At 40.7% G+C, this 9,049-nt stretch overlaps 1 pseudogene; it reads left to right on the forward strand.

The window, feature by feature from the left end:
* Positions 1–374: 374 nt before the first annotated feature.
* LOC132479595 (uncharacterized) lies at positions 375–3,566 on the forward strand (annotated as a pseudogene).
* The last annotated feature ends 5,483 nt before the right edge of the window (positions 3,567–9,049 follow it).

The following is a 9,049-nucleotide window of genomic DNA, read 5'->3' on the forward strand; positions in this document are numbered from 1 at the left end:
AGAGTTACTTGAAAATTTAAATTTCCAATGGAAATTCTTTTAAATCTAAGAAGAATTAAAACATGACTAAAATATGAAATAATTTATTGTGATGAAGAATGCAAAATGACCATGAAAGGTTTTTTGGTTGGTTTGTTTTTTAATTTCTGTTATGTGGTTACTGGGAGTATGGTTGATATTCTTTGGTGGAAGTGAAATAGATGGGAAGTCTACAAAATTCTTAACTTGATCTGTATAAGTGGACGAGTTCTAGGTCAGGAGAACAAAAGCTTAACTTGAATAATAAAAACAGTCATGGCCGCTCAATTCCCAGACTTGACCCAGTGTGCAAACTTAGAACCCCTTTAATGAGAGACACTGCTCTATTGCCAAAAATGTATACTGTTAATTTTTCCCCTAAGCTTTCCCAAAAGAACCTACAGCCTTTACCAGTATAACTGTATGTTGAGGAAAAGGAAATAATCAGACCTTTCAGGGATTACTGGACGATGGCTCTGAATTGACACTAATTTCAGGAGACCCAAAACATCATTGTTGTCCACCAGTCAGAGTAGGCGCTTATGGAAATCAGGTGATCAATGAAGTTTTAGCTCAAGTCCATCTCACAGTGGACCCTGAACCCATCCTGTGGTTTTTTCCCCAAGTTCTGGAATGGATAATTGAGATAGACATACTCAGGAACTGTAAGAATCCCCTCAATGGCTCTCTGCCCTGTTGAGTGAGGGCTATTATGGTGGGAAAGGACAAATGGAAGCCACCAGAATTGCCTCTACCTAGAAAAATGGTAAACCAAAAGAAACACTGCATTGCAGAGATTAGTGCCACAAGGGCTTGAAAGATGCAAGGGTGGTGATTCCCACCACATCCACATTAAACTTGCTTATTTGGCCTATGCAGAAGACAGATGGATACTGGGGAATGACAATGGATTATCATAAGCTAAGCCAGGTAGTGACTCCAATCGCAGCCGCTGTACCAAATGTGGTTTCATTCCTTGAGGGAATTAGCACATTCCCTGGTACCTGGTATGCAACCATTGATCTGGCAATTTTTTTTTCCCCTCCATCCCTGTTAATAAAGACAACCAGAAGCAGTTTGCTTTCAGCTGGCAAGGCCAGCATTACATCTTCAGTGTTCTACCTCAGGGCTATATCAACTCTCCAGCCCTATGTCATAATTTAGTTCATAGGGATCTCGATTACCTTTCCCTTCCACAAGATGTCACGCCGGTCCATTTCATTGATGGCAATATGCTGATTGGACCTAGTAGCAAGAAGTGGCAACTACTCCAGACTTACTGGTAAGACATTTATTTGTGTGTCAGAGGGTAGAAAATAAATCCAACAAAAACTCAGGGGCCTTCTACCTCAGTGAAATTCCTAGGGACCCAGTGGTGTGGGGCATGTCAGATATCCCTTCTAAGGTGAAGGATAAGTTGTTCTTATCCTTATCTGGCCCCTCCCATAACCAAAAAAGAGGCGCAAAGCCTAGGAAGCCTCTGGATTTTGGAGGCAACGTATTCCTCATTTGGATGTGTTACTTCCATCCCTTTACTGAGTGACCTGAAAAGTTGCTAGTTTTGAGTAGGGCCCAGAACAAGAGAAGGCTCTGTGACTCTGCAACAGGTCCAGACTACTGTGCAAGCTGCTTTGCCACTTGGGCCATATACCCCAGCAGACCCAATGGTGCTTGAGGTATCAGTAGCAGATAGGGATGCTGTCTGGGGCCTTTGGCAGGACCCTATAGGTGAATCACAGCATAGGGCCTTAGGGTTTTGAATCAAAGCCCTGCCATCCTCTGCAATTAACTACTCTCCTTTGGCGAAACAGTTTTTGGCCTGTTACTGGGCCTTAGTAGCGACTGAACACTTAACCATGGGCCACTAAGTTAACACGTGATCTGAGCTGCCCATCATGAACTGGTTGTAATCTGACCCACCAAGCCATTAAGTTGGGTGTGCACAGCAGCAATCCATCATGAAATGAAAGTGGTATGTTGATCAGGCCAAGCACACCCTGACAGCACATGTAATCCTCCTACTGGGCAGAATTTCAAGTAGTGCACCTGGTTACTTATTTTTCTTGGAAGGGGAAATGGCCAGATGTACAATTATATATGGATTAATGGGCTGTGGCCAATGATTTGGCTGGATGGTCAGCGACTTGGAAGGAACATGATTGGAAAATTGGTGACAAGGAAGTCTGGGAAAGAGGTATGGACCTCTCTGAATGGGTAAAAATGAAGATATTTGTGTCCCATGTGAATGCTCACCAGAGAGTAACATCAGCAGAGGAGGATTTCAGTGAAGTGGATAGAATGACCCATTTTGTGGATACCAGTTTCTTTCCTCAGTCAGTCTTGTCATCACCCAATGGGCTCATGAACAAAGTGGCCATGGTGGCAGTGATGGAGGTTAGGCATGGGTGCAGCAACATGGTCTTCCATTCACCAAGGCTCACCTGGCTATAGCCACCGCCGAATGCCCAATCAGCAGAAGAGACCAACACTGAGTCCCCAATATGGCACCATTCCTTGGTGGCAGGTTGATTACACTAGACTGTTTCCATCATGGAAGGGGCAGCATTTTGTTCTTACTGGAAGAGACACTCTGGATACAGACTTGCCTTTATTGCACATAATGCTTCTGCCAAAACTACCATCTGTGGACTTGCAGAATGCCTTATCCACTGTCATGGCATTCCACACAGCATTGCTTCTGGTCAAGAAAACTCATGTCACAACAAATAAGTGCAGCAATGGTACCATCCCCATGGAATTCACTGGTCTTACCATGTTCCCCACCATCTTGAAGCAGCTGGCTTGAAAGAACAATGGAATGATGTTTTGAAGACTCAGTTACAATGCCAGCTAGGTGGCAGTATCTTGCAGGGCTGAGGCAAGGTTCTCCTGAAGGCTGTATTTGCTCTGGATCAGTGTGCAATATTTGGTGCTGTTTCTCCCATGGCCAGTGTTCACAAGGCCAGGAATCAAGTAATGAGAGGGATACCACTCACTATTACCCCTAGTAACCCAATAGTAAAATTTTTGCTTTCTGTCCCCACAACTTATGTTCTGCTGCCCAGAGGTCTTAGTTCCAAATGGAGGGATGCTTCTACCAGGAGACACAGTGATTCCATTGAACTGGAAGTTAAAGACTGCTACCCAGCCATTTTGGGCTCCTTAACCCTCTGAATCAACAGGCAAATAAGGGAGTTACTGTGTTGGCTGGGGTGGGTGATCTTGACTACCAAGAGGAAGTTGGATTGCTACTCCACAAGGGAGGTAAGGAAAAGTATGTCTCAAGTACAGGGGAGCCTTTCCAGTATCTCTTAGTATTAACAGGCCCTGTGATTAAAGTGAATGGAAAACTACAACACTACTCAGGCAGGACGACTGACGGGCCACATTCTTCAAGAATGAATATTTGGGTCACTCCACCAAGTAAAGAACCATGACAGGCCGAGGTGCTTGCTGAGGGCAAAGGGAATATGGAATGGGTAGGGGAAGAAGGTAGTTATAAATGCCAACTACAACTGTGTGATCAGTTTCAGAAGTGAGGACTGTAGTTGCATTCAGCATTTCTTCCTTATTTTGTTGTATTTGTGTACGTGTGTATAGTAGATATGTTTTCTTCCCTTTTTTATCCCTTTATTATTGTAACATAAGATGTACTGACCTTTTATCATTGTATTTTAGTATTATTAACTTTACATCATAATATTTAAGTTATGAGATATCAAAGAGAAGAGTAAAGATCAAGCAAGGACTTTGCACCCTCTTCTGGGCAGAGGATTAATGTGTTTTTTGGTTATCTGCAAGATATTTCTATGATATTAGGTGGAAGTATGACCTTGTTATTGTCTTTATTCAGAGATTTAAGTATGGCTTAAGGAGACGCATATATGTGCCAGGTTGTTACGGGGTAGATTTATGATGGCTAATTTTATGTATCAGTTTGGCTGCGCACAATGCCCAGATATTCGGTCAAACATCATTCTGGATATTTCTGTGAAGATGTTTTTTAGATGAGATTAACATTTAAATCAGTGAACTTTGAGTAGAGCAGATTACCCTCCATAATGTGGGTGGGCCTCATCGAATTAGTTAAAGGTCTCAACAGAACAAAGACTGACCTCTCCCAAAGCAAGAAGGAACTCTGCCAGCAGAGAGCTTTCGGATTTGAACTGCAGTTGTTCCCTGGGTGTTCAACCTGCTGGCCTGGCCTACAGATTTTGGATTTAACAAGCCTCCACAATCTCATGAGCTGATTCCTTAAAATCTCAGGGCCTCCCTGGTGGCGCAGTGGTTGAGGGTCCGCCTGCCGATGCAGGGGACGCGGGCTCGTGCCCCGATCCCGGAGGATCCCACGTGCCGCGGAGCGGCTGGGCCCGCGGGCCATGGCCGCGGGGCCTGTGTGTCCGGAGCCTGTGCTCCGCAACGGGAGAGGCCACAGCGGTGAGAGGCCCGCGTACAGCAAAAAAAAAAAAAAAAAAAAAAAAAAAAAAAAAAAAAATCTCTCTCTCTCACAACCTTATGAGCCAATTCCTTAAAATCTCTCTTAATCCCCCCCACACACACACACACGCACGCACACACACACACACACACACACACACATCTTATTGGCTCGGTTTCTCTGGAGAACACTGACTAATACACTAGTCTAAGAATTTTACATATATTGTCTCATTTAATCCTCATGAGAACCCTGTGAGGGAGGTATCCTTATCATTCCCAGTAAACCGATTTGTCAAGTGAGGCACCAAGAGCTGAAATAACTTGTGAAATGTCAGAGTTCCTGAGAGGTAGAAGCAGAATTTAAATTCCAAAGCCCTCAGCCTTTAACTGTTTAACTACTAGATTCTACCATTTTCCAACTCTATATCTTCTGCTCTGTATCCTGATTCCATGTCCTAATTATTGTGAATTCACAGGAATTCTGGGTATAAATGAATTTTTTCTAGTCAAGTTTATAGTTTTGAATCTCTTGATATTGGGTCCAAAAGGAAACTAATGGAGCAAGGTGATTTTCTCACAGGATACAGGGAATTATGGCTAATATTTCAGAAGTGAAATAAATCCCCCATCAAGAAAACAAAAAACAAAGCAGCAAGACCAAGCTGTGAGCCTCTCAGCTCTTCTTCTCTAGGCAGAACACCCACAGGCATGCTTAGAAACCACGTTTGTTGGAAGGAAACATAAATCATTCATATCCGACTGTGTTTAGAATACACTGTGCTGTAAATCTAACCTAAAGATGTACAACAGTGAGTTTTTTTCACCTATTTTTGAAGAAGTTCCCTTTAACAAAATTCCTTAAAGCATATATTCTAAAATCAATACATTGTTCTTATAAAGAAATTATACTTAAGTTTAAATTTATGTAAGTTATCTCATTGTGAGGAAGTTCTGGAATTTATTAAACTAGTATATCCTTGCTGGACTCAGAAAGCTGAACCATGGGAGAGAAATTCCTTGTATATGCTGCCTAGCTCTTGTGTCTGGTCCACCCTCCCTTTTTTCCCAGGATCATATGGGACTAGGCTTTGTAGAGTTGGAGTGTTTTTGTCATTTGCAGGACTGTTGCTTCTGAAGATGTCCATCAAGTTCTCCCAGGTGGAAAGTAAGTGCCTGAACTCTGCTTGGAGGGATGTAACCACAAGGATGTGATGTTGGAGTCTGGTTTTGCCAGTTTAGAGTATTTCCCCTGATTGTTTATAATCTGCCTGCTGGAAGTATTTTCCTTCTGGAGGAAATCTCTGGAGAGCCTTTGAAGAACTGATCTGACATTTGTATAACTGGAAAGAAATAACTGCGTTTTGTTTTTACTGAGGCTTCATTTTCTTGACACCTAAGGTGACCTTATCTTCCTCTGGCCCTTCTCTTCCTCTTCCTTGATTGACATCACCACCACAGACCCAAGTCCCACACCTTTTTCTATATATAGCACTTTATATCGCTAAGCCAGTTGTGATTTCCTCATTGGAAAAAAGGAGATAGCCCTGAATGGTAGAGAAAGCAGTGAGTAAACCAGCTCCAGAAAGAGAGATGCCATTGCAGGTAAAAGTTCAGCTGATGTGAAGAATCAGAACTTTAAGCTGAATCAAATGTTGAATTCCTAATTCCCAGTACTTTAGAAAGTGACTGTATTTGGAGATAGGGCCTTTAAGGAGGTAATTAAGTTAAAATGAGGCTGATAGGGTAGGCCCTAATCTAATCTAACTAGTGTCCTTATAAGAGGAGATTAGGACATAGAGAGAGACACACTACGGATGGGTGTGTAGGAGAAAAGGCCATATGAGGACACAGTGAGAAGGTAGCCATCTACAAGCCAAAAAGATACCTCAGGAGAAACCAGAGCTGCCAACTTGTTGATCTTGGCCCTCCATCCTCCAGAACTGTGAGAAAATTAATTTCCATTGTTTAAGCCACCCAGTCTGTGGTATTCTATTTATGGCAGTCCTATTAAACTAATACAGGAGTATTAGCCCTTTATCTGTGATAAAGATATTTATTTGTAAGTTGTCTTTTGATTTTATGTGTTTTTAATTATAGTCAAATCTTTGAATATTTCAAAATTTTCAATATTTTCTTTTACTGCATCTATTTTCTGAGTCATAATGAGAAAGTTCTTCCTTACCCGGAGGTTAAACTGGAATTCATCGATGCTTTCTTCTAGGACCTATATGGTTTCATATTTTTACGTTTACCTCCCTGATCTATTGAGTTTATTCTTGTGACAGGATGTGAGGTATGGATATAATTTTATTTTTTTCCAAATGGCAAACTGCTTGTCCCAGCTATGTACTTATACTTTAACTTTTTATTTTGAGATCATTGTAGATTCATATGCAGGTGTAAGAAATAATATAGAGAGATCCCACATAAACGTCACCCAGTTTCCCTTAATGTTAACTTCTTGTAAAAAAAAAAATCATGACCAGGATATTTATATTTATATAATACATAGTACTTCTTCACATTTTGCCAGTTTTACATGCACTCGTTTGTATCTGTGTTTCTGTGTATATTTGGTTCTATGTAATTTTATCACATATGTAGAGTCATGCTATTATAGATACTATATTGAGTAAAAGAGGCCAGACACAAAAGAACCTACTGTATGATTCCACTTATACAAAGTTCAAAAACCAGACAAAATGAATCTACTGTGATAGACGTCAAAATAATATTAACTTTGAGGTATACTGATTGGGAAGAGACATGAAGGGAGCCTTCTGGGATGTTGAAGTTTCTTTATCAAATGGTGGTTGTATGGGCTTATAAAACAAATCACCAGGCTAGGATTTTAAGGTCTGGGCTCTATATTGTGCAAAAGTCTTATTAAAAACAAAGGAAAATAAATCATTCCTGGGACTACCCAGGAATCCTCCTTCCAATGCAGGGTTCGCAGGTTTGATCCCTGGTTGGGGATCCCTGGTCAATCCCACATGCTGTGGGGCAACTAAGCCTGCGTGCCACAACTACTGAGCCCGCCTGCCACAACTAGAGACCCCGCACACTACTACTGAGCCCACGCGCTCTGGAGCCCATGCACCACAACTAGAGCACCCGCGCACCGCAGCTACTGAGCGCCACAACTAGAGAGAAGACTGCACGCTGCAATGAAGAGCCCACGAACCACAAAGAAAGATCCTGCGGGCCACAACTAAGACTTGAAACAACCAAAAATGTAAACATTTTTTAAATTAAAAAAAAAGAAATCATTCCTGTTCAATAAATGGCAGATCTATGTTCTGAATCCACATTTCTTTAACTACAAAACCAGTTCTCTTTCAATTCTGACTTCTGTCCAGAAGCCCAGATTTTATTACATTGAGTGAAACCTGAGCGTGCATAATTTATTTAAACAAACAATTTTCACTAGATTGGTAGATTTAAAAGACTGACGATGCCCTATATTAGTAGACTAGACACTCTCATACTGTGTTGTATATTGGTGAAAATTTAAGCAGGGCACTTGATAAAGATGTATAAGCAGGTTTTAACTATGAAAGCCTCATTGGCAATAATATTTCTGAGACTGTCAAAAAGATATAATTACACATGTGCACAAAAAGGAGTGTGCAGTAAAACACTGTATAATAATGAGGGAAAGCTGGAAAGAACTTAAATATCCTACAGTAGGGAAACAGTTTAAAAAGTTATAGTATATCCAAACAGCATACTCAAAAAATTATGACACAGTTTGTCATTTGATGACATGAAAAGCTGTTCACTATATTAGGTTAGATGAAGAAGATAGATGACAAAACAGTACTACAGTATAATGCTGTTTTGAATTTCAGAATCCTATATGGCTATATCCATGTGTTAATTCACAGAGAAATAGGTGAGATGATTTGGAACAAATAAGCTGTTTCTAGATGAGCTTTACTTTAAGCTTTTCTGTATTCTTCAAATTTCTGAATTAAGAATCTACTAATTTTATAATCAGAAAAAAATAATAGAGCTAATCCCTCCCTCTTTGAGAACAAAAGAAATGATAGGAGATATGAATATAATACATGGAGTGTATTGTTGTAGTTGTTTGAATTCTGTCTTAAGAGGCCTGAACTTTCTTCATAGACATGAAGCCTTTCAAATAAGTGACTCAAATACTACCTTAAAGGTCCTAAATCTTGACTCCTAAGATTTTATACACAATGAATTCCTCACTGGTTGCCCCTCACCTAGGCTCAGATTTGCTGGCCGACCTCTCCACTAGCCTTAGAAACTAACAAGGAAACCACATTTGCCTTGAAAATCAATTAATTAATTAATAATAAAACCTGCACATAGGAGAAGAAATGGGATTTAGGTCTGATGTGGTTAATTCAGACCATTCCCTTTGTCATCAGGCAGAAAAGGAAGTTGTAAAAGTAACCTGAAGTATTAGGAGTATGACACTTTTGAAACAACACAGCAGAGATGTTCATTTCCATCTTCAGGAATCATACCAATCCTTCAAATAGCTAAGCACCCTGAAGAGTCACATTCCCCAGTGAGTCACAGTGATGAAAGTTAAGATGGCTCCAGAATGCAGATT

This window comes from Mesoplodon densirostris, chromosome 19 (assembly GCF_025265405.1).
Source record: "Mesoplodon densirostris isolate mMesDen1 chromosome 19, mMesDen1 primary haplotype, whole genome shotgun sequence".
NCBI classification, from domain to species: domain Eukaryota; kingdom Metazoa; phylum Chordata; class Mammalia; order Artiodactyla; family Ziphiidae; genus Mesoplodon; species Mesoplodon densirostris.